Source organism: Nerophis lumbriciformis, linkage group LG17, assembly GCF_033978685.3.
Source record: "Nerophis lumbriciformis linkage group LG17, RoL_Nlum_v2.1, whole genome shotgun sequence".
Lineage (NCBI taxonomy): Eukaryota > Metazoa > Chordata > Actinopteri > Syngnathiformes > Syngnathidae > Nerophis > Nerophis lumbriciformis.
This window is the reverse complement of record NC_084564.2, coordinates 24110268-24137803: the sequence shown is the minus strand read 5'-3', so window position 1 is coordinate 24137803 and position 27536 is coordinate 24110268. Positions and strand designations below refer to the sequence as shown.

The 27536-nt window shown below is 38.6% G+C and overlaps 1 protein-coding gene across 2 annotated transcripts in view; it reads right to left on the bottom strand.

Annotated features, from left to right (window-relative positions):
• Window positions 1–27536, bottom strand: part of prkd2 (protein kinase D2) — a 52703-nt gene that overhangs the window by 20547 nt on the left and 4620 nt on the right. The window lies entirely within an intron of this gene.

Genomic DNA, 27536 nt, shown 5'->3' with positions numbered 1-27536 from the left:
ACATAAATGATCATTGGGTTGTTTTTTTAAATAAAAAAAAAGGTTAAAGATATTAATGATAATTGTTCCTCTTTGTACTTTGTGAACACTTGTAGTTTGAACAGTCTCTCAAACTGAATCATATTGGTTCTTTGTTTGATTTCTTTGCTTAATCCATTCCACAATTTAATTCCACATACTGATATGCTAAAGGTTTTTAGTGTTGTACGGACATACACATGTTTTAAATTAGATTTTCCTTTAGGTTATATTTCTACTCTTTTGTTGAGAAGAATTGTTGTACTTAAATAATGAGTGAAGAATTATTGTACTTAAATAATTTATCAAATTAAATTAATTGCACATAAAAGTTAAAGTACCACTAGATGGCGCCCACGTACCACTTGTGGTACATGTACCACAGTTTGAGAATCACTGGTCTATGTGATTCGGTATGCTCAGTAATTGTTGTCGTTGCATATTTCAAGTGCAATAAGTGCTGGATTTCAGCAAAAACATTGTAAATTCACATTTTATTATGGTTTAGGTGTATAAAAGGCATTTTGAGATAAAAAAAAATTGGAAAATGGTTAGCAACCGTTTTCTTTGACATAATTTGGCAGTAGAGATGATGCAGACAGGGAAAGAACAGGGAATGTTGTTTTTCCTGTGTTGGAGTCAAAGTTCACCATATGGTCAGAAGAGCTATGTAAAGGAAGCAAACCCTTGCTCTCTACCTTGAAAGGACACAATGACACACAACTCTACACTTACCAACACACACACCCTTGGATTTCCTTATTTGCGCCCTAAGACACGCACACACGCGCGCACAGTGGAAGTTTCCAAATAGGCGCTCCACGCCACCTCATGGGATATCTAGGCCTGGCTTGTCTTAGTGCCACGCTACACACTGAGGATGCCACGCCCCAGTAATGGCTGAAACTCCTACCCACTTAGTCTGCTACTAAACACACATAAAATGGCATGTTTTTAATACACAGAGAATCATTAACTTATTTGACAAATATATCCTGTTAGCTGACTAGCCAGACAACTGCTGCAAGTAGAACCCCAACAAAAGCGTGCTGAAAAGTGGCATTTTAGGGGTTGCATATATTTACAATGGAAATGGCCAAAAATGGATACGTACGTATTGAACTGAAAAAAAAACCCTAACCTAAATAGATAATCAAGACTGAAAGAGAATGTGCAAAGGAGGTATCATAAATGCTCTAAAAATAGTTTGTTTACATAAACCACAAGGAGGATGGGAAGTCAAGTGCAAAGAGGCTGTTATTTACATAATTTGTAAAAAATGTTTTACTTAAATAATGATTTGGAAAACATGAGAAAATTGAAATTGAGCTCTCTTTGACCACATTGGGTATATTGCACAACAAAACCAAAGTTGTGATGCCGTTAACTGGATTATCACATGTATCACAAGAGTATGGCAGGTGTAACACAGATGCGTGTCACATCAACAGTGGAGCAGTGCAAGCTGCTGAACACTCACCACTTATGACACTTAAAATTGCAGCTGCGGCCATCTTGCGGAGGTAATAAAACTAAGTCCAGGGGTTGACGACAGCCACCGCTGTCAATACCAATGTTGTTTGTCCTGGCGCTAAATAGAGTCTTTGACAGTTATTTGCTTTTGTAGACTGTGCACCCGATGACTCAATATCAATTAATCGTTTTGTTTTTCTTTTTATATTATTTGGAAGAGAGTTGGAAATTCTCTCCCTGAATGTTCTGAACTCTTGTATCCAGTGCCATGTTGACCAGAATAATGCTGCCCAGAGAAATTGCTTCATAGTAGCTCAAATTACCATAGCTGACATCATGTTTATCATCTTTAAAGAAGCACTTGTGTCTAAAACTAGTACAAAAAACTCCCAAGAGCTGTTTCTACCACACACACACACACACACACACACACACACACACACACACACACACACACACACACACACACACACACACACACACACACACACACACACACACACACACACACACACACACACACACACACACACACACAAACACACACACTTGTATTTGTTACTTTCTTAAGACCTCCGAATAATGCCTACCTTTTTAGGACCACCCTTTCTAGATATATAAAGATTTGTATTTACAACATACATACCATGCAAATATAAAAAAGCTTGTTGTGAATAGCTAGTTGAAATTTCATAAGAAAAATTTACAATTTTGGCAGTATTATAATAAAAGTTATAATTTTACTCAACGCAAGTCAAAATTTTACAATAAAAACTAAACATTTGTGCATTATGATAAAAGTTGGAATTTTACTCAATAACAGTCGCAATTTTACAAGAAAAGCTTAACATTTTGGCAATTTATGAAGAGTCATTTATTCGACAAGTCACAATTTTATAAGAAAACTGACATTTTGGCAAAATTATAATAATAATAATCAGAACTTTACTTGGCAAAATTATGACAAGTCATAATTTTACTAAAGAAATGTCACTATTTTACAAGAACAACAAAAGAATTGGCAATATTGCGATAAAAGTCAGAATTTTAAAGGCCAATGTCACCATTTTGCATTAAAAAGTAATAGTTTTACATAAAAAAGTAATAATTTTACGAGAAAATATTGCAACATTATAGAAAAAGAAAGAATATGAGAAATTGTTCCCAATTTTACAAGAAAAAATTTGACACATTGTGAGAAAAAGACTGCTTTTAGTTTATTTATTTATTCATTTATTTTTTTGTTTGTAATTGTTTTTTAATCTTCATTATTTACTTCAAGTTACTAGTTTGTCTCTATATACATATTTATTTATTTTTTTGTTTGTAATTGGTTTTTAATCTTCATTATTTACTTCAAGTTACTACAGAATGTCTCTATATACATATTTAATTTTTTATTTAAACTTTGGCCAAAGAGGGCGCATTTCAATTTCTTACACACACTTTTTATTACATATGTTGGCCAGAGGGGGAGCACTTCAAATTTTTACACACACTTGTTATTTCATATGTTGATCAGAAGTGGAGCACTTTTAAAACCGACACACAGTCAATTTGAAAAATCCCTCCCTTTTGGGACCACACTAATTTTTATATAGATTTCACGATGCAATGGCTTTCCATATTGGGACCATGATTTATGTCCTAACTTGTTCACAGCTCCTCATATGGAAGGTACCTTTCCTAGTTGATGTCTCAAGAAGAGTAGAAACACAAGAACAAACACACACACACACAATAATTTGCTGTAATAACTAGATACAGTACATACATGCATCAGTACTTGGTGTGGCCACAATTAAAGAGCAACTAAATTACAAACACCCACAGGCCTCAGATCAGCAAAGACATCCCACTTTTCCATAATCCACAGAAAAACCCTCGACCTATACCCAAATAGCCTCCCTCCTTTCTTTAAACCCCACGCTGTTACTATTAGTGCACGCCTCATTCTAAATCAACCAGGCTGCTCTTGTTGTCCTAACCAGGCCGTCCAAAACAAACACAGTGTGCTCACCACAACGGCAGCAGTCATGTCTTAGCTGACCACAAGTCTTTGCTACTTGTCTGTGGAGAATATTATAGCGTCTCCTCTGAGAAAATGACTGCTTTCTTTTCCTGACAGCTACTGGCTAGTGTGAGAGTGTACTTTAGTCTGAGTCATCATTTGTATAGAAATAACTGTATATGATTGACCGTGTTAGAGTAGACATTGTAAGTTGAGGCTTTAGTAGCGTAATCTGCAGACAGGCTGTAAACTCTTTGCATGTAATATGGTGTCCTGTAGAGCGCTTGTCTTGGAGACTGGGTTGTGTCTCCAGCCAGGATTTGGGTTACCAAGGATCAAGTTGCTTCACTATACCTGCAGTACTTCGGGCCAATGAAGCCATTATGCCTGAAATCAATTATGAACAAGGCCTTCTTTACCTTAACCCCCATTCAATGTTCCCATTCATCAACGTCTCCTTTTTCTGTGGAGGCCATCTTATCTTTTTGACATATATCAGTCATGAGCCATGGAAAGTAATGAGGGCAGGGAAGTTAAAGGAGTGGAAAACGATGTTAACAAAAATGCAGGTTGACTTCTTCCTGTCTTGTAAGTAAGGTAAAGCATCGGCTATCATCACTAATGACTTGATTGACCTACTTTCTTCATGTTGCATGTTGTTTGTTCTCATGGACGTTTGTGGTCTGCACTGTCCAATGTCCCCATATGGTGTGAACTTAAGTGAAGTTAATTATATTTATATAGCGCTCTTTACATTCTGAAACCGCATGATCTACATATTTGAGCTACATTCAAACCAGTGTGGGTGGCAATGGGAGTACAAAGGACACAACGGCAGTGACTGGATGGCGGAATGTAGAATCGAACCTGGAACCCTCAAGTTACTGGCACGGCCGCTCTACCATCTGAGCCACGTGGACTTGGTGAAACCTTACGCCATAAGCTTCAAGTGCTCTCTGGGTCTATGAAAGTCTTATTAGTGCCATGTCATGTCATAAGCTTCAACATTTTAGTACAAGTGAGATGTGGTACAGTAGAGCTTAGAAATCAATGAAAATGTTTTGACAGTGCCATCAAAATGCCTTCTACATATGTTCCATAGTTAGCCTCTGGTGAGGACGTACTCAAGTGCCATCAAAGTTCATTACCCAAAGAAACCAAACTGGTTTAGCTTTCCTATTCAAGGCATCCAAAACATACATTGTGCTAACCACAATGCTTAGGAGACCAGGCTGCTTGTCTATGGAGAATAATATTGTATCGTGTAGTGTTTTGACAGCATCAACATGATCCCTTGTCCACATATCCCATTGTTAACTCTCTAGGTCAGGGGTGTCAAACGTACGGCCTGAACAGGTTTTATCCGGCCCGCGGGATGAGTTTGCCAAGTATAAAAGCGAGCCGAAATATTTGAATGAAAGAAACCGCTGTTCTAAATGTGTCCACTAGATGTCGCAATAGCAATTCTTTGTAGATTAAACTACATATGTAAAAACAAACAAAAAAACACATGTTAGTGCACCAGTCGAGGAAAATGAGCAAACTACACAAGTAACATCTGTAATTTGATTTTGATATTATTTTTGTATCATAAGATTGAAAATTAACACCAATGAGTTGACTGACAAACATTATCACATAATTTATTCAGAAAATATAAATAATGACAAATAAAGGTAGAATACTATTAACCGCAACATGTAAGTGTAAAACAACAACAACATTATTATTTGTACATTTTCAAAATGTGCTTGTTTTATTTTTAAACAAAGAAAACAAATGAAGTTGTCTTTATTTTTAAGTTATCGTGCCGTGATTTTACCAGTCCGGCCCTCTTGGGAGTAGATTTTTCTCCGTGTGGCCCCCGATCTAAAATTACTTTGACACCCCTGCTCTAGATATTGAAAATGTGGAACAGTTAGCCCTTTCCCTAAATAATACAATTAGGCCTTCCCCTCACCCTGAAAAAGGGATTTTTTTTGGGATTATATTTTGTTGAGTGTTTTGGTCATCACAGACTTGCTCACTGTAGGAAGTAAAAATCCATTTATCTTGCTTTTGACAAAAATGCAGTTGGCTTAGCATCTCTAAGAAATAACTTTTTTCTTATTTTTACAAGGTGCAGCACCTCCATTGAAGTTTCATGTTTGTAAACCCCTAATTTAGAGAATGATGTCGACACACTTTCTTCTAAAAAGCACTCCGCACAGATTACAGTGGTACCTTGGTTTTTAGACTGTAATGTCTTCCAAACTTTTCCTAAGTTTTCATATACTGTACATTCATCTTGGTTGCCATACGGCCAAACACTGCATGCAAAAAAAGTTGTCAGTTTTCTACCGTATGATTCCGCAGAATTGAGTGGCCAAACAAACAAAAAAAGTCACTTGTTGGTGAGTCAGTGCCAGTGTTTTTTTTAATTGCGTGCAACTTCGATTTAATGTGGTCAGCTCTTTGATAAAGAAGGCAAGAAAGTTTAATAATAATCAAAATAATAATAACGGATTAGATTTCTATGGCGCTTTTCTAGACATTCAAAGTGCTTCACAGAGAACTGAGAACCCATCATTCATTCACTCCACATTCTCACTTGGTTGTGGTAAGCTACATTTAAGCCACAGCTGCCAATTTGCACCTACGGCCCCTCCGACCACCACCAAACTCTCATTCACATTCATACAGATATGTGAGCGGCACTGGGAGTAAGGTGGGTGAAGAAGTGTCAAGATTGTCAAAACACACAGCAAATGTGTATTCTTGCTTGACAAATGCCATGTTTGCAATGTATTTTAAAAGAGGTACATAAAGGGAATGCCACCAATGTGACATGTAAAGAGTATATCTGGGGGGAAAAAAACACTCTTATTGTTGCTGAGGGTGCTGCTTATAACGTCATCAAGGGCAAACATCAGTTATTAAAAACACACAAAAGCACATGTACGCTCAAAAACAAAACAAGTCATATATCACTGTTCATTGCACACACAAAAAGGGATGATGTCATGGAAGCGACATATCAGTTTGACATCTTGGAACAGAAGCCATTGAGAGTGAAAGGTGAGCTGCAAACACTATATTCTGCCGAATACACATTCACACTTTAAATGCCTCGCCTTGTCGACCTTTGACCTCAAACACTTGGTCATAAAATACAGGGAATAGTGTAAACCTTTTTACTTTTAGAGGCTATTTGGAAGCTGCTGAATGTGAAACAAATCCCCTCATTCCTGCTTTTTCTTCAACACATACACAGTACACCATAGAAACATTATATCAAATGTTGTGACCATGCATACTCTTACAACAGCAACGTCTATTGTAACTGGTATCATTTCATTTCTACCTCAGGGAACATGTCCGAGAAGCATAGAGGGCATGTTCTATATGGATCCTCTTTTATCTACCGGTAATAATGAAACATATACATGTGAGGAATACAATTACTTTTTTATGTGCTGCTGAGGAAGCTAATGCACTTCTGCTTTTCATCTGCATGATCACTTCTCCCTCCTTCAGCCCAACACAAGCTGCACAAACATAAGCTTTACGCTTATATACAAGCTAATTGTCTTTACGCTTCATCAACACTGTCCAAATCACACTGGAAGTTGAACATATACATATACATTGCTATAAAAGTGCAATTACCTTGCAAAGGCCTTGCTGTTCAATGGAACAACCCAAAGCAAAGTGCCAGTGGAACCTCTGAAATTGAACCCATCTGTAATTAATTGCAAACGTTTTGGGGAAAGTACCCTTCTATAGTTGCATTAAACTTTAAAGTCGGCGTACCTCATGAGACCTCAGTTCTGCCAGCATCAAGGGACTAGTGGAGCCTGTGTTTAGCATTTTCTTGGGGTGTTTAGGAAAGACAAACAAGAACAGAAAAAAAAAATAACAGTTCTCACAAAGCAGTTAGATACACTACTTACAGAATGTTTTAGCCCTATTATCCAAAACCAACTCTTTTTATATATATATTTGCAGTGGTCTACTTATTTTACACTTGTGTGACAGTTAGGAATGTCAAAAAATTACATGTATAGAGAGCATTGCGCTTGGCACACATATTTTTGGGCAGTTTCATCCATTCCTTTTTGCCCATTCCTCTTTTTGGCACCTCTTAAACTCCATCAGATTGGATGGGAAGCATTGGTCTTCATCCAGGATGTCTCTGTACATTGCTGCATTCATCTTAGTCTAGTCAGGGAGGTGACCAAGAACCAGATAGTTACTCTGTCAGAGCTACAGCATTCCTCTGTGGAAAGAGGAGAACCTTACAGAAGGACAACCATCTCTGCAGCAATCCACCAATCAGGCCTGTATGGTATAGTGGCCAGATGGAAGCCATTGCTTAGTAAAAGGTTTTCCAACATTCACCTGAAATACATGCAGCCCACGAGAAACAAAATGTTCTTGTCTGATGAGACAAAGATTAAACTTTTTAGCATGAATGCCAGGCGTCATGTTTGGAGGAAATCTAACATCACTCATCTCCAGGCCAATACCATCCCTACAGTGAAGCATGATAATAATAATAATAATGGATTAGATTTTATATCGCGCTTTTCTATTGTTAGATACTCAAAGCGCTCACAGAGAAGTGGGAACCCATCATTCATTCACACCTGGTGGTGGTAAGCTACATTTGTAGCCACAGCTGCTCTGGGGTAGACTGACGGAAGCGAGGCTGCCAGTTTGCGCCTATGGCCCCTCCGACCACCACCTATCACTCATTCATCATTCATTCACCAGTGTGAGCGGCACCGGGGGCAAAGGTGAAGTGTCCTGCCCGTGGTGGTGGCAGCATCATGCTGTGGGGATGTTTTTCAGTGGCAGGAACTGGGAGCCCAGTCAGGATAGGGAAAGATGAATGCAGCAATGTACAGAGACATCTTGGATGAAATCCAACGCTTTTCATCCAATTTGTTGAAGCTTGAGATGTGTTGCAAAAAGGAATGGGCAAAACTTGCCAAGGATAGGTGTGTCAATGTTGTGGCATCGTATTCAAAAAGACTTGAGGCTGTAATTTCGGCCAAAAGGTACACCAACAAAGTATTGAGCAAAGGCTGTGAGTACTTTTTAAAATTGTAATTTTAATGCATTTGCAAAAATAAAAACATTAAAACTTTTATTATCTTTAGAATTTTGAGGACAAAAATAAATGTATTCAATTTTGGAATAAGGCTAAAACCTAGCAAAATGTGGAAAAAAGTGAAGCGCTGTAAATACTTCCCAGTTGCACTGTTTAGTTGCAGCTAGGGTAGGTAACCAAAATTAACAAATATATAAGGAACTACAGCAAAAATATTAAAAAAAACATTTAAAATATATATTTGTAACTTCAACAGATGTGTCCAACGTGGTCAGCAACAAATAAAACAAATACTGTATGTTCGAATATCATTGTTAATGTATGAGGAACTTCTGCCTTAACATCAATGACAGGTGCCACACTGAGGGTTGTGGTTTATGCCAGCACAAACTAACACTAGTTAAGGATGAGCTGCAGCAGAGCGACTTTATACATGCACTGTGTTGTATCCTAGAAAGGCTGCAATGGCGCAGAATGTGTTGGACTAATCTCAACAGGACAACCTTTTAGGCCTTACATGGTCTTCTGAGCTGATGTGTTTCTACAGCTCCTGTTGAATACCACAACAGGAATCTGATCCAAGTTGTTTTATAGTCATGAGGAACCACACTGCATCCCTTCAAAAGTCCAACAATACAAATTGTTTATACCTCTGTGTGTGACTGTGCAACCAACCAAACAGCCTACAATCACAATGCGAATTCAAGTAGACTAAAGATGACTGCTTAAACACCACCAATTGCCAGGCTGAACTTCTTCTTGTTAACATGTCAGGCACGGGACTCAATAGAAGCCTCTCCTCTTTGGGAGTCATCTGTGGCGTAATGAGAGGTTTCCGTAGCAACATGCATGAGAAGACGTCAACGACCTGCCCTCATTAGAGCCTCACAGCAACCTGGCGCAACGCAGGAATTTTTTTTTCCTTTTCGGCAATGGAACAAATCCAGTGTGCTATTTTTATGCCCAATGAGGTCACAGGTTGACCGAGATGACAGAGACAACGTAAATGCTCGTCATTCCTCTAATGCCGTTCCTTCCCGTGCCCCTGATCGGAGTATTTACAGTGAATAACGCCCAGCTTAAAGAAACAAAAGAGTTTACCATAAATGCTGTGCTGGTCTGTTCTGCATAAAATCACAAAAGTGAGTGACACATTTACTGCGTAAAAGCTTACGACATCCGCTAGATAAATAAACACAAAAAGTGGGTGATGTCACAGAACCAGATCTTAGCAATCTCTTAAATAGCAATTAATACCAAAAGCAAAACACAGCAGTGAAAGCAATGCCTTTTTTTCAACTTCCTTTCATGCTTTAATAGTGGTGCTCAATAGACAAAGCAGAAGGGAATACTCAAACGCAACTTAAGATCATTTCTGAATCCGTACCCAACTGGGCACTGATGCAAGTGGACTGTAACAGCCACAAGTGAAACTACTTGCTTTGCAGTGAAAACAAAAACTACTGTACTGTGTTTATTCAGATCACTTGCCAGATTTGACTAACCTGACTCTCACCAGATCCTTGTAGTTCGCTGAGCTCCACCCAAGGATCTGGGACTTCTCAATAGGAGATGTATTTCAGAAGGGGTCTTGTAAAAAAAAATCATTGTATGTGATTGGATAAACCACTTGTCCGTTATCTTGAATGACGTGCTACTTCAACCACTCACATCGAAATTAACCCGTGACGCTGATGAGAGCAACGCTGGGAAATCCAAAATAGAACAGCCAACATATTGGATAATGACAGAGCGAAAAGTTAGAGAACTTTTACTGAAATAACGCAGCAATGTCAGTAGACGATCGATGTGGCAAAACAGTTGCAATAGCAGAATCAATGTCAGCACACGACTCCTCGCTGCGTGTTGTTTGAATCAAACAGTCGCTTCGGCGCTACGTCACATCTATGAAATCCCGCCCGGCGATCCTGATTGGTTCATTATTTTTTGCTATCTTGAAGGAGTTTGCATTGCCCTCGATCCCAGATACTTGTGTGGAGCTCAGCGAGGATCTGGCGAGAGTCAGGTTAAGATTTGACAAACTACTAACAAAACTAACAAAAAAGTATGAAAACATAACATCTTGTCTCACACTTCTCTACTTTGGTTAGGACGAACTATTGCTATCGCACCAGTGATATCATCATTATAATAACACTAGGGGTGCAACAATTAATCGATTAATTCAATTATAAAAAAGCTTTGATTCATACTCTGTTGCTTCCATTATTCCTTTAATTAGTGTAACTAATAAAAATCAATAAAACCCAGACCGCATTGAGTGCCCGGGACTTTAAATAAGCGGACAAAGTTTCCACACAAATGCTGCAATGAAGCACACATCAGAGCTGTGAGAAACCGCTGAATTTTTATTTTATTTATTTTAATGCACACACATTAAAAGTGCAATTTTAATGTTGACGTTATGCATTTAACATAAGAATGACAATTATGGCAAGCAATTCAAATTAATGTTTATTTAAACTATTGTCCCCAAATTACGCATTAAGGACAAAGTGTGTTTTATCCAATTACTCGAATAATCAAACAAATGAATCAATAGATTACTCTATTAGGGCTGCAACAATTCATCGATTAAATCGATTAGAAAAAAGCAATGATTTGCATTTTGTTGCTTCGATGATTTGTTTAATGAGTTAAACAAGCGGACTATGTATTGCTCCAGTCATTGTATTGCTCTTGGTGATCGAGCTTGCACTGCCAGTGATGTGGCCTGTGTGTGTAGGAAGGGGGGCGGGAGTGCGCATAGAGGTGGCTCAGAAAAACAACGACAATGTGGAAAGACCGCAAAGAGCTCAGAGAAGATGTGAGAGAGGTTTTGCGATCTTTTAAAAGTGCAAAGGACAGACAATGTGGTGAAATATTTTCACTGAATCATCCCGCATATTTAAGAGCATCAAACAAGCAGAAAGAAGGTAAAAGTCTATTATGGCAGCTAACGCCGTCGTATATGCTTGACTCGCATAACACATTTTTTATGCAAACACATGAGGACTTTACACTTTTGTTTATTTAAAAATCAAATACCCCCTCCTCCAATAATGCCTTTTAAAATGGGTTTTCAAATGTGTTAAATTGTTAAATGCATTGTCACTCAATATATCACATTTTATCTTAGTCTTTTTGTTTACGGTAGTTTGGTCCTTTATTGTCTATTACATGGTTCATGTTGCGCTGGCTACAGTTTTTTTTTTTACTTTTATAACTTTTTTTTAATATATGTAAGTAATATATAGTGATGCTCTAGTTGGAAAAGTGCAATTTAAATGTTATGTGCATTTATACGAAGAAATAACAAAGGTAATTGGAAAAGAAAAATCCTTTCAACTATTTTCCCTAAAAGTCGCATTGAGGATGGAAAGTGTTTTAGTCAATCAAACAAATTAATCGATAGATGAGTCGAATACTAAAGTAATTGATATCTACAGCCCTAAATAATATAATATTGATCACGTATAACACAAAGCTGAAATGTAGATGGTTTTATATTTAACTTCATAGCAAATCTATATGTTGGATAGGTTATATTCGCTGTTTAATATCAAAATGGCTACTACAGGTACCCAAAGAACAGTTGATGAGGAACTTATATACTTATATAATATCTAATAGAAATAAATGAATGAAATTAATAAAAAGCATGAGGTCAAAAAATGGCATGGATGTTCAGGCCACTATACATCCATGCGCTTTATAAAGACAAATCGAAAGAAAAGTTAATTAACAATACCCAGCACAGTTTGCCTAAAAAAACAACCTGGTGTCCGTTATTGAAAAAACATAGTCGGTATTTAGAAATTAGATTGCATGTTAGTGCGAATCAAGATCTTGATTTTTATTTCTTCATTTTGTGCAGCCCTAATGCCCAGTACCATATACTGTATGGCGGTCATCAACAATCATACATTTTGATTGCAAAGTAAGAATTTTGAACATCCATCCATCCATTTTCTACCGCTTATTCCCTTTTGGGGTCGCGGGGGGCGCTGGAGCCTATCTCAGCTACAATCGGGCGGAAGGCGGGGTACACCCTGGACAAGTCGCTACCTCATCGCAGGGCCAACACAGATAGACAGACAACATTCACACTCACATCCACACACTAGGGCCAATTTAGTGTTGCCAATCAACTTATCCCCAGGTGCATTTCTTTGGAGGTGGGAGGAAGCCGGAGTACCCGGAGGGAACCCACGCAGTCACGGGGAGAACATGCAAACTCCACACAGAAAGATCCCGAGCCCGGGATTGAACCCAAGACTACTCAGGACCTTCGTATTGAATTTACAGGTCATACCTAATGTGAAGGACTAAAAGAATGCTATTCATGCTTCAGAATTAGTAAGAGTGTGCAAAATGTCTTTCCCCATCTGATGTTCTTCCAAAAGCATGGACCTCATTAGAATTGGTATGCATCTATTTTTCCAAAACAAAATGCCAGAGAGGCCAGATCAACAAATGGCCAGAGATGTCATGTCTGTGAGTTAAGAGAAATATCTGATTGTTCTTTGGAAGCATGCTGACCCAAGCAGAGATAACATCTGGGCAACTGAAGTGTGATGCCTATTGCTTACATTGTTCCACCTTGACTTGTTTTTTCCATTTGTTTTGTATACTTAATTCAAAGATACTACCGTGATTAGAATCTGAGATTTACATCATCAATACAAAATGGCCTAAACATCAAATTAATACCAATTGACTTGGAGACATTGCTGGCAATATTATATGCGAAACAGAAATAACTTGATTAATCTAATTAGTTGTTATGCGGTACAAAGTTGTTTATATGAATGTGATGTGTTACGATACTATCCAGTAGATAGATTCGTTAACAATCAGGACACTTTTAACTGTAGGGTGAAGAAGAGGTTAATAGACATGAAACTTTTTGGTACTTTTGTACCGGTATGTGTTAATCAATTTTAATTGTTTAAAAGATAAATTCTAAAAAATAATAATAATTTACCACTGGGATGACAATGACAACTGTGCGGTCCAGTGGTGCCTAAACTTATGAGCTCAATACGATCCATGACTGAGCTCGTAACTGAAAACACTTGTTCTTAAATCATTCCTTGAATCCATGCTAGCCTTCCCAAAACATCACAAGATTAACATGTAACATGCAGGCATGTGAGCGCTCTTTGAGAAAAATAGAGGAAAACTGACAAACAAGCCCGGAAGGAAACTTTTGAAAATCAAGTTAAAGTTAAAGTACCAATGATTGTCACACACACACTAGGTGTGGTGAAATGTGTCCTCTGCATTTGACCCATCCCCTTGTTCACCCCCTGGGAGGTGAGGGGAGCAGTGGGCAGCAGCGGTGCCACGCCCAGGAATCATTTTTGGTGATTTAACTCCCAATTCCAACTCTTGATGCTGAGTGCCAAGCAGGGAGGTAAAAGGTCCCATTTTTATAGTCTTTGGTATGACTCGGCCGGGGTTTGAAACTCACAACCTACCGATCTCAGGGCAGACACACTAACCACGAGGCCACTGAGTAGGAGGTAAGACATTTCCTGCAATTGGGCGCATTTCTACACTATATTTCACCTTTAAATGTATTTTCATCTACCAACCTCTTTTGGCTGTCTTTTTAATACTTACATGTTTCGGGACAAGCGGTACAAAATAGATGGATGGATGGATGTTGTCCCATTCAATGTACCACATAATTTTCAGTTTTTTAGTAGATAATTTACTAACACTATTATCATTGAAAATGTAATGTAAAATTCTATAAACATTTTTTTTGTCCTGTCCAGCTACTCAGGCTTCATATTGTTTATGTAGATGCCCATCATAAAATTCTATAACATGCATGCAAAGAACTCACATATCATTTTCCATTCGGCAATGCTATCCTGTAGCCACGCCCCCTCGGGTAATATACTTCCGGTGTTGTGACCTATGTATACATCCGTCACGACAAAAATATACCTTCTCGCGAGCTACTAATAAATACTCTAGCACTAGGGGTGTAACGGTACACAAACATTTTGGTTCGGTACGTACCTCGGTTCAGAGGTCACGGTTCGGTTCATTTTCGGTACAGTAAGAAAACAACAAAATATAATTTTTTTGGGTTATTTACCAAATTTGTAAACAATGGCTTTATCCTTTTAACATTGGGAACACTATAATAATTCTGCCCACGTTAATCAACATTAAACTGCCTCAAGTTTTTGCTCAGATTAAATAAAATGACAAAACTTTTCTTCTACATATAAAAAGTGCAACATTAAACAGTTTCAAGTCAACTCATCATGCTTAATTTATTACAGCATTTGGGAAGCCTGTAGTTGATTTGTATTATGTAGATGTTATATTTTTATCAATATGTGATAGCAGGGACCCTGCCATTCAAAACTAGGCTGCTCCATTACTAATGATTACACACACACACACACACACACACACACGCACCAGACAATGAGCTAACACACACACAGACACACACACCGCACACTGAGCTAACACACACCGCAAAATGAGCTAACGTTACGCTAAAAGCTAATTAGCCTTCACCTCAAGCCAGGACTGCGAGCGAGCTGAGCTGCAGTTTAAGTTTCTAGAACGTCAACGAGCTCATAGTGATGTTACTAGTAGTTGACTGGGAGGTGTTTATTTTAATTTGGGCAGAGTCCGCCGCCTGATGCTCACCTGCTAAACACCTATCTGCTAACCCCACCGCAGAAGCACTGACTCCATGCGCTCTGAATACGCACTGCTGATTGGCTGTTACCACTAAGGTTGTAACCAATCAGATGGTTGTGTGGGTGGGGCAATGCTGGGTGCTGTGTAGGAGACAAAGGCAGAAAGCATAGCAGCTTGTTAAGACTTTAGCTTAGGCGGCTACTTAATATGTTCGTGTGGAAACTCGTTCGGTACGCCTCCGAACCGAACCGAAACCCCTGTACCGAAGCGGTTCAATTCAAATACACGTACCGTTACACCCCTATCTAGCACTAAATCTGGTTCGGAACTAACAGTGTTCCGATTGTAATCATCCAAATAAGATTAGCAGCAAAGTAGATCGGTGTCCACTTTGTGGCTCGGTGAGCGAACGGAGGCAGCAACATGCTAGCGAGATGGTTAGCTAACGAGTGAGCTTGTTTCGGTGATCATCTCCCCGTCCTGCAACTCCGTTTAGGCAAGAAAAAAATAGAGTACCTGCGGCCAAGGCAAGCGTTAGTATTTATTTTATTTTTTTTTTACATGTCCTGTCCAGCCACTAAGGCAAATCCTATTGTTGATGTAGATGCCAAAAATCTGCTGTAAATAATTGCTTTACAAAAGAGAAGTGTGGGATATTTCTCTTGTTTCCTTATTTGTATTTGACTTTATTAAATGGATGTGTAAATGTTTGGCGCAGCAGGAGCGGATAGAAAGAATAAAAAAAGAAGACGGGGAAGATATTTCGGGGAGAAGACAGAGTGACAACAACAACAAAAACAACAACAGAACAACATCGTCAAATACGATATGCACAAACATGATACGAAAAATTATAGCAAATAACGAGTTAATGAAGTAGATAATAGTGACACAGAAATGACAAACATTGCACTAAAAATGGAGCAATAAAAATAACAATAGAAATAACTACCGGTACTGATAACCCATCCATCCATTTCCTACCGCGTGTCCCTTATGAACATACCTGTTCATCAAAAAAGCTGTCCAATCTTGACTAATGTTTTTAATTTATGATAGTTCTATCCTATTATCAATGCCTTACTTCTAGTGATTTTTAAATTGTGATTATATATATTGTTTTGCTTGAAAGGTGACCTTGGGTGTTATGAAAGGCACCAATAAATAAAAAGTATTATTCTTGCGGTATTTGATAAAATAATGTAATAATATTGTTCAGCATTTACCTTGGAGAGCAGATGTTTGTAGGTGTCTCTGACAAGCTGCTTCTCCCTGGTGTAACAAAAGAAACTTGGAAAATTGTGTCTATGTTGCACACAGACGTCGCTGAGTGACGGACCAGAGGTCAGAGTTGACAGCAAGCTGTGTCTGTGTACCAAAGGTAGCACTCGGACATCCAGTTAGTTGAGTCAGGGGACTAGGCAGTACAAATTGAAACACGTCAAACATAGCATTAGCAGCTTCTTCATATTGTCATGGATAAATGTCCACCGTTTGGATGTTTATGGCTGCATGCTGCAGAGGCTGGCTGCTACTTGCTGATTGACAGTGCTGCGGTTCGGCTGACTTGCTGTGTCGGTTAACTGGTAGGACATGTTTTTAATGGTTAGTTTGTCTTTTTCAGTCCGGGTGGTTGGAGGGCAGCATTGTGTCAATCTCTTCGAACAGCGGCAGGGAGGCTCGCAACTCAAATTATGCTTGCAATTTAACGCATAGCAAAAAGCCGGGAGACAGCTTGTATCTTCAAATACTAATAATCTGCAGTCCCCTCCAAGGTTTCTCATTGTATCCCATTGGGTTGAGTTTTTTTCTTGCTCATATGTGGCATCTGAGCCGAGGATGTTGTGGCTTGTGCAGCCCTTTGAGGCGCTTGTGATTTAGGGCTATATAAATAAACTGTGATTGACTGATTGATTGATTGACTGATATAAATGTGTTGTCATACATAAGACATGAGAAAACAGCATTACCTATAAAAAAATATGTTTATGTAACATTCTTGCCGTGCAAAAACTAGCACATTTGCATTTTTTATATTCTCCTTTCCTTAGAAGACTTAGTAGTTTGACACACCCACAATTCAGACTCTGGCAAAACTTCAAAGGTGGCTTGAGGGAGTGCTTCGTGGCGACAGGTCATACCAGGTTGCAACTGGTTTAGTACTAGGTTTTAATGGTTCGTGTGGCAGATTAGGGGTTAAAGCAGAACTTCTTCCACTGAGGACCACAATCCATGTGTAGAAAAATTGGGGGGTCTCTGACATGCTTCACATTTTAACTCATTACTGCCTACAATACATCTGAGTGATGTGCTCCAGGTGACAACGTTTCATTTTAAACTCTAAGAGCGTTTCCTCCATGCACGCTAAGAAGGGTGGATTCTTAAACAAATTGTGGTTAAATTAATTACAGGTTACTTCGACAATAGTTGTAACAGCGTTTCACGGTGCCAGCGTGTGCTACACTTGATCATTGTGCGTGACTGTAGATGAAGGACATCCTTGTAGGCAAATTGTCAGCTCCTGTCATGGCACCGTGAAAAAGTTCCAGGATGGGAAACTCTACATGTAATGGAGCACCAAAGATAACCGTGTGATGCTATCTAAACACAGAGTGTTTAATGAAGGTCTGCAAAGTAATCATCAAGAGAAGCCACACGCAAACAAGCTACAGATGTTTGCACATTTTCTGACACACACATGCACACCAAGCTGCATGCTGAGGGCCACAATAGACACATAGCTGAAGCGTGAGTCATCCCATCACACTTTATCGTGTCCTCTTCGTAAGCTGTTTGTTTCTTTCCCTGTGGTGTAGCAATAAATCCTAATTGGAAGGAAACAAAATGGCCAAACGTTGGGGGCCAGTTTGATGAACTCCTACCCTATTGTTAACGAGTGTTTACTTTGCGTGGAGATGAGTCACTAGTGCCTCAAAAAGAGGAAAAGTTGGATTTGGATGAAGCTCAAAAAAATGGTAAAGAGGGTCTCACTCTGCATAAAATACAAACAACTTTTTCTAGCAAAGCTTTATCTAGGTCATTAAGCATTTATTTATGAATGAACTATAGGACCACCTGCAAACTCTCCACTAGTGTTGTCCCGATACCAACATTTTGGTACCGGTACCAAAATTATTTCTATATTTTTCCGGTACTTTTGTAAATAAAGGGGACCACAAAAAATTGCATTATTGGCTTTATTTGAACAAAAAAATCTTACGGTACATTAAACATATGTTTCTTATTGCAAGTTAGTCCTTAAATAAAATAGTGAACATACAAGACAACTTGTCTTTTATTAGTAAGTAAGCAAACAAAGGCTCCTAATTTAGTTGTGTCATTCTCCATTCTATTATTTCATCAAAATTATTAAGGACAAGTGGTATAAAATGAATTATTAATCCACTTGTTCATTTACTGTTAATATCTGCTTACTTTCTCTTTTAACATGTTCTATCTACACTTCTGTTAAAATGTAATAATCACCGGTACCGGACCGGTACTTTTCAGAGGCGGTATAGTACCGAATATGATTACCGGTAATTGGTACCGCAGTACTATACTAATACCGGTATACCGTACAACCCTACTCTCCGCAAAGTTACACTAAACAGTGTTCAGCTAAGTGCTGTGCTGCAAAATTGGATTATAGCAGATTTTTACCAACACTAATCAGAGGATTTGTATCATAAGGTTTCCTGTGCTCAGGGGAAGCATTGGAATGTAGGGAACCCTGAGAAGCTGAATGGGCCTTAGGACTGAAATTAACGTTTTAAAGCAGCTTTGGTCACATATCTTTCAACCAGAAGACTAAATTATTAATTTCACAATGTATGACAAGAGCAAAATGTGGCGTGTCTACCATTTGCAATATGAGATGAGGCAAAGCAGTAAATCTCAGTCTAGATTTCTGTGTAGGTACCGTGGTGGAGACAAAACAGCTCAAAGGAGGAGAAAGAAATGTAAATGTGCAGACGACAAGAGGGAGTTTGGTAAGGTGCACTAAAGGAAGTCTTAACTAAAATGTTCTGGGTAGGGCAGAACTTGGCTAGTCGCTAACCTCCACCTTATTGTCTGGGGCCTTTCCTTTTACTGTACCTTCATTATCATTGGTAATGCGACCCAGGAAAAAGTATGTTTGCTTACAGCAATTAATACTCAGAGGACTCATGTGAAGACGCAAGATCTGTATCCGACAGACCCAAAATGAAAATCCCCACACACCATTTCACCTGAACTCCACTCGACTGATGTGCATCCCTGTCTCTGGTCTCCAGGCACCAGTGTGTGCTTTGAATAATCAAATTACACGTGCCCTCAAGCGAACACCACTAACAGCACGGCGACAACGGACAATGGTCAGTCGTGCAAATCACTTCCACTACCTTGCAAATCAAGAGGGATAAAAACATATAGTGAGGAAGTCACTCGGTTACATCCTTCCATAAAAGTCAGCTATTTGAACCACTAAACTACCAATGGCTGCAATTACTTAAATTTTGCATTTGGTACGAAGCATATGCAGTAGCAATCACCATTACCTAATAAATGTATGCTTAGAGAAAGAAATAAAATACATTAAAATAAGCTATTACACTAGTAATGCATCACATCATATCATAGCAATCCCCAGAACAAATGTCCTTACTGTCCAGAACACCTCTTTCAATCCATGATCCTTACGTTTCGAAATTGTGATATTTATAAACCAGCATGTGTCGCCAACCAACTTCTTTTCAAACTAGTAAGAGCTCTTCTTCCTGTCGCTCACATAAACAGGTGGCTTGGGATGATACAGAGACTCACCTGGGGAAAAAAGTGTCTCATAGGTCGGGCAAGTTACCAAAAAACAAGAGGAGTTCTGATACTAATTCGTAGATAATCCATCCATCCATTTTCTACCGCTTGTCCCTAATGCAGATGAATAAAACAGTCATCACACAACTGTCTAAGATATATGAGATACTTGCTATCCTTCTATGCAGTTGCCATTTTACTAGTAATGAAAACATGATTTGATGAGGTAGCGACTTGTTCAGGGTGTACCCCGCCTACCGCCCGAATGCAGCTAAGATAGGCTCCAGCACCCCCTGCCACCCCAAGAGGAACAAGCGGTAGAAAATGGATGGATTTTAAAAAAATATGTACTTTAACCTATAAAATAATTTTCCTTAAAAAAAGGGGTTTGTTATTCTCTTTAAAGCGGTATTTCGGAAAGGGTTATGCGATTAAGCTGCAATGTCCCTCTTATGTTTGTCACTCTTCATCAAATTTAAGGTTGAGAACCCATTTTACTGCAACTTATTTTGACAATTATATGGCATTTAAGCATGTTAAAATGTCCAGTAATATGTTTTATATCAATTGTCATTATTTCTAATGAACATCAACCATCTTCCTAGATATATTATACTGTCTGACATGACAACCAAAATGCTATTGTACATCATTCAAGTGTTTTACATCTAGTCTTTTTGTAGCAGAGTAACACTAACTATGTGTTTCATATTGTGAGTGATTTTAAAGTCATTTGTTCTGTGTCTCGTGTTAAAAGTGCGTTACTTTCTGCTGTAATGCGGTTCCATCTAGACTTAAAGTTTACCAAGCACGTATTTCTTGTGTTGTTTCAAGCTAGTTTAGCGGCTAGACTACCGATTAGCGGAGCTTCTTGACTGCTTCTGCTTGCTCGTACTTGTTGTGTAACATGTTTATCCTCTTCCTCCAGTCCTCCAAAAATAATGTAAGAAATTACGTTTATTTGCCGCAATGGAGGTGATTATTATTAACTTAGGGGAGCGGTTTCAAACTGTGTACAGACATACACAGTTAGCTGCTTGCCGCCAAAAATAACTAAAATATCAGCCAAAGGGGGTTGTTTTTTGTTATCGGCATTCAAAGGCATTAACCAGTATTGGGCAATCGCATACTTTTTCACACAAATTTTACTTGGTGCATCCCTAGTGTGAATGACACTTCCAAACAGCAATACAGAATTCCTTTGACAAGCTAATTGGACGGAACACATTCAAGTTTGTTACGCTCTCACATGACCTCACCATGTATGTGTTTGTGTAGATTACACGTGAGAGTGAGGTAAACAGGAGGTAGTGTGTACTATCCAATTCCTTAAGCCAAACAGAATCTCCTGGGAGGGGAATAAAAAAACACAGCATTTCCAAAACGGAGATGGAGAAACAATAGGCAGGGCAGGGGCACTTAGACATAGCTGCGTCTTTGTGTTACAACCACCAACACCGCCAATTGAATTTGTCCGAACTCCAATCGGCATGCATGGTTAGATTATTGTCAAGAGACGCCGCTTTTGGTAAACAGTCAAAGATGAACACACTTAGCTAAACAGTCTGTTTTGACTGACACGCGCTTTAAACTACTGTGGAGTCTAAGCTCGTTTCAACGCAGTGAGACCCAACGTTAAAGTAGTCCTTTGTTGTTTGACAGGGGTTGACTTCTTTTTACACTTGTGTGACAAGCAATTATATTGAACTTTTCAATAGAGGTTACAAAAGCTACTCTTGGCTGCTAACGTACGCAGTGTACGTGCAGCGGGTAAGAGCAGAGATGGCCTAAAAAGCATATTTAAAAAAAATCGATTTTTGACACAACAAACTCCCTTTTTGTCTCTCATGGACACACACCTGTTGTTGACTTTGGACTGACTGGCGGCTGCAACAACACCAAGGCAGAGACATGCGGCAGGCGTACATACACACATGCATCCGCAGAAAATAAACGCCACACACATATACCACACCCCCCATCCAACGCCCTTGACGCGAAGCCCTTAAGGGCGATGGACGACAGGGCAGCGCCTGAAGAGCTGCAGCCTGCCACCGTAGCCCCCACTCCCTCCCCTATGTTGCAAGTCTCGAGTTGTATGTTGTAATATGTATATGTGCTTTGCTATGGAGTTTTTACCCCACTGCTGACTTTTAGATTGTATTTTTTTACTCATCCTCCCCCAGCGTTTACTTTTTTCCCATCTTTTACGGGGCGCCTTGTGGCGACCCATCAGCGTTCCTGTTCTGTAACCCTGTACACTGTTTGTCTAATCTTGAACGGGTTTGTGCTGAAAACAAAGTTTCGTTGTACTTGTGCAATGACAATAAAGACCTACCTTCAATATAACAAATCGATTAAGAATCGTAATAAATAAGATTTGAACCAATTTTTTCCATCAAAAAAGGCATGCAAGATGTGCGCATCTGCAGGAATCACCTTTGTCATTAAAGTTAGGACAAAGTGTTTTATTGCTTCTATGTCTGTGGTTAACTTATTTTTACACTTGTATGACAGTTGAGGATGTTTAAATGTTACCTATAAAACTGTTTGTACAGTTCATAAAAGATTTTATGAAGGATTTTTTTCTATGATTTCATATGTGGAAAAATGGTGTCGACCTTAGTGGCCAAACACTTTTTGTAAAGAAAACAAGGAGTGTTCCAGTTGAAGTGCACCACTTGCCAACTAGTAATACACTGCATAATATTGGACAGTGCAAGGCAAAGTACAGATAATTTAACAATCAACTGTGTTCAAGTTTGAGTTTGAGTTTGAGTTTGAGTTTATTTCGAACATGCAAGTATACAACATGATACATCACAATCTCCAGTTTCTCTTTTCAACATGTTCGAAAAGGAGTAGGAAGAAGCAGAGCTTATTTAATCCTACCCCTTTTCTTTTACATAACAGTTGCTAAAACACTTCCTGTTCTCAATTTATTCACAATATACTCCATAAGTAATCACAATAAAATAAGTAAATAAATAATAATTGGTGAAGTAAGTTACATTTCATATGTTGAGATAAGTAAGATTATTTTGTGAGTGAAAGAATGAAAGAATGGATGAGTTAAATAAATTCAGAATGTTTATCATGGTTCTTCTTCTTTGTACTTTGTAAACACTTTAAGTTTGAAGAGTTTCTTGAAGTGGATCATATTAGTACATTGTTTGATTGCTTTGCTTAATCCATTCCATAATTTAATTCCACATACTGATATACTGAAGGTCTTAAGTGTTGTACGTGCATACAAATGTTTTAAATTACATTTCTCCCTAAGATTATATTTCTCCTCTTTTTTTGAGAAGAATTGTTGTATATTCTTGGGTAGCAGGTTATAGTTTGCTTTGTGTATAATTTTAGCTGTTTGCAAATTCACTATGTCGTAGAATTTCAGAATCTTTGATTCAATAAATAAAGGATTTGTGTGTTCTCTATATCCAACATTATGTATTATTCTAACTGATCTTTTTTGTAACACCGTTAATGAATGAAGTGTACTTTTGTAATTATTTCCCCATATTTCTGCACAATAACTCAGATATGCTAACACTAGTGAGCAGTAAAGAATATGAAGTGATTTTTTGTCTAGAACATGTTTTGCTTTATTCATTATTGACGTGTTTCTTGCTACTTTATGTTGTATATTTTTTACGTGAGATTTCCAGTTCAATTTATCATCAATCATTATACCTAGAAATTTGGTTTCATTTACTCTTTCAATTTCTATTCCGTCTATTTGTATTTGTGTTTGACTTTCTCTTCTACTGTTACCAAATAGCATTATTTTAGTTTTACTGAGATTCAACGATAGTCTGTTTTTGTCAAACCATCTTTTTAATTTGTTAATTTCTTCTGTTATTATTTGTAGTATCTTCTGTGTGTTCTCTCCTGAACAAAACGCTGTTGTATCATCCGCAAATAATACTAACTTTAAATCTTTTGTAACTTTACAAATGTCATTTATATATAGATTGAATAATTTAGTTCCTAGTATTGATCCCTGAGGTACACCACAGGATATATTTAGCGTTGTAGAGGTGTGTTCGCCTACCTTCACGTATTGTTTCCTGTTCATTAGATAACTTCTTATCCAGTTTAAGACTAACCCTCTGATGCCATATCGTTCTAGTTTTTTGATTAAAATATTGTGATTAATTGTGTCAAATGCTTTAGTTAGATCCATAAAAACTGCTGCCGCACATTTTTTATTATCTATAGCATTGGTAGTTGACCGAGAGTCTCAGGAAAAAGGTGAGGGAGAGTAAGGGATGCAACAAGGGAGAGGATGTGTAGCCCGAGAGGAAGGTGGTCAAGCACAAGGACGAGGTTCGAAGGTGTGGACAAGGAGAGGATGCGGGGGATCATAAGAGCAGGTAGTGCGGGGGAGGCAAGGGAGGAAGGAGAGGAGGAAGCATTTCCCCTCACAGATAGTGAAAGAGGTGGAGGTAGAGTGAAAAGGAAAGAAAGACGCCACTGAGAGGCCAACTGAAGTTGCATCATGATTTCACGGAAACACACTTTTGAATTCCGGGCCACTTTAAAAGTTGTAATATGGACGAGAAAGTAAGCAGTGACTGTTGGGGTCATGTTGGCAAAGTGGGGGTTAGTGTTGGAATGGAAGCCGGGGCGCTATATAGCAGACGGGAATTGACTGGAAAAACGTGCCAATGGAACACAAGGAGGGGAGCCTGTGAATAAACAGAGCCGGTGACTCACCCTTTCTGGGATGGGAGAGATGACCATGAGCGGGGGCGGAGGTAGAGGTGGAAGGGGAGTTCACAGTGCACCTCACTTGCCCTCCAAAAAACACATTAATGTAGGCATTCATGCGTGCACACATGGACACTGAACCACGGGACCGGGGGACAAGAAGCCTTTTGTCCAGGCCTCTCACCTATAAATCCTTCCCAATGAGCAGTGCTAGAGTTTTGTATTTAGGGGGATTTTGAGTGTGGGTGTGCGGCTCATGTGGTAAGACTTGAAAATAATCAGACTCTTTTTTTTCCTAATCTTCCTAGCGCCTAAATAATCGCCGATGCCTGCGCCACACTCAGCAGAATGTACATTCACTTTTATTGCACAGGACAGCTAAACTCAATTAGGACAATCCATCACATCTGTTTTCTATTGTACTTGTCATTGATGAGAAGTGGCTTAGGGAAAGAATACACAGCGAGAGTAGCCTCGTAGCTACAATTTAATAATAGGGATAAGAGGACTCTAACTACAACTTACTATGTTGTTTAAAGGTTTCCGGTTTGCTCTACTTTTGAGAGAAGTGAAAGAAAAACCTCTGTCCCCATAGACATGACGCCGCCCCGTGTATACAAAATTACCACCCCACAGAGGATAGCTTTGTCAATTAAAAAGCAGACTTTGCTACACATCCTAAGAAAAAGCATGGCACTGGAAGTGGGAGCTGGAAGTTTGATCTTTTGGGGTGTTTTCAGCGAATCGCCTAACCTAGCAATGATGTTGCTGTTAAAATGTTAGCACTGTAGCTCACATAGCAGTCCGGGTGTTGCCAACAGTTGCGTCCTCCTGTCGTCCTTAATGTTACGTTGCCGTTAAAACAAGTTAGACCATCTCAAACATTTACAGTGTATGTCTAAAAAGTGAAAAAAGTGCACACTTTGAACAAACACAGCCCGCTCGTTAGCATTAAAGCTACACACACAAAAAACAGCATAGGCATCTTAAAAGAATTACAAAAAGCCCTTTTAAACGATTCATATTTCAGAATCAAAGCTAGATTTTGGCCAACGCAACTATACTTAGGGATTAAATCGATTAGAAAAAAACTTCAATGAATATTCTGTTGCTTTGATTAATTGTTCATGAAGTGCAACTACAAAAAAAATGATAAAATCGGGACTGCACGGAGTGCCCGGAACTTTAAATACGTAGACAAAGTTTCTGCACGGCCGCTGCAATTGAGCGCACATGAGAGCGGTGGCGTGTGGGTGCCAAAATCTGTTTGGCGGTGAACAGCGAAGAGTTTTATTTTATTAATGTGATCTTGTTATAAGTACAATTTCAGTGTTGTGTAATTATAAAAAAAAAAATAAAAAAAAACATTTTTAAGGTAAGCAGAAAATGTGTTATGTGCTATAAAGTGTGTTTTATCCCATTACTTGATTAATTGAACAAATTAATGGATAGATTATTAAAAGATACATACTGTAGCTGCAGTCCTACTTCTACTACATTTTGGAACCTCAGACTTAAACATGCAGAAAAATAATATAACATGGAGCCTTTAATGTAAAGCTTTAAAGGTATTTTAATATTCTGGTGTTGATTTGTTTTATTTCAAGACTGCAAAATCCTGGTAATTTACTGGACTATGTACATTTTCAGGAATTAAGGGCAAGAACTAAGGATATTTACGAAATTTCAGGTACGTCTACTTTAGGGAATTAGAAAAACATTTTGTAGGTTTTTTTGTATAAATGTAGTTGTATGCACAACTGTCTGCAAAGCTATTGTGTACATTAACCCCACCCCCGTTTACACAGTGCATCCATACATGCATCTATGTATGATGAGGTGAAGATGCAACATCGCTGCATATGAGAGTTGTTTCAAGGTAAACACCAACAAAACAGCTCACTCCTACTCATGTCATGTATGCTACAAGGAGAACAAGAAAAAGCTCAGTGTCACAATCAAACTCATTAGGTGTCATTACAGACAAAAAAACAATTTAGGTGGTTACTCCCTTGCGTACCAATAACACAGAGGAACAGTGGAAAGTGTGTATGCTCATGACGTGCACATACAGTATGTACAGTACAGACCAGAAGTTTGGACACACCTTCTCATTCAATGTGTATTCTTTATTTTCATGACTATTTACATTGTAGATTGTCACTGAAGGCATCAAAACTATGAATGAACACATGTGGAGTTATGTACTTAACAAAAAAAAGGTGAAATAACTGAAAACATGTTTTATATTCTAGTTTCTTTAAAATAGCCACCCTTTGCTCCGATTACTTTTTCCACACTCTTGGCAATCTCTCAATGAGCTTCAAGAGGTAGTCACCTGAAATGGCTTTTACTTCACAGGTGTGTTTGAAGCTCACCGAGAGAATGTTCACCACTGTGTTGCATCACCTTTTCTTTTAACAACACTCAAATGATTGGGAACTGAGGAAACTAATTGTTGAAGCTTTGAAAGTGGAATTCTTTCCCATTCTTGTTTTATGTAGAGCTTCAGTCGTTCAACAGTCCGGGGTCTCCGCTGTCGTATTTTACGCTTCATAATGCGCCACACATTTTCGATGGGGGACAGGTCTGGACTGCAGGAAAGTACCCGCACTCTTTTTTTACGACGCCACGCTGTTGTAACACATGCTGAATGTGGCTTGGCATTGTCTTGCTGAAATAAGCAGGGGCGTCCATGAAAAAGACGGCGCTTAGATGGCAGCATATGTTGTTCCAAAACCTGTATGT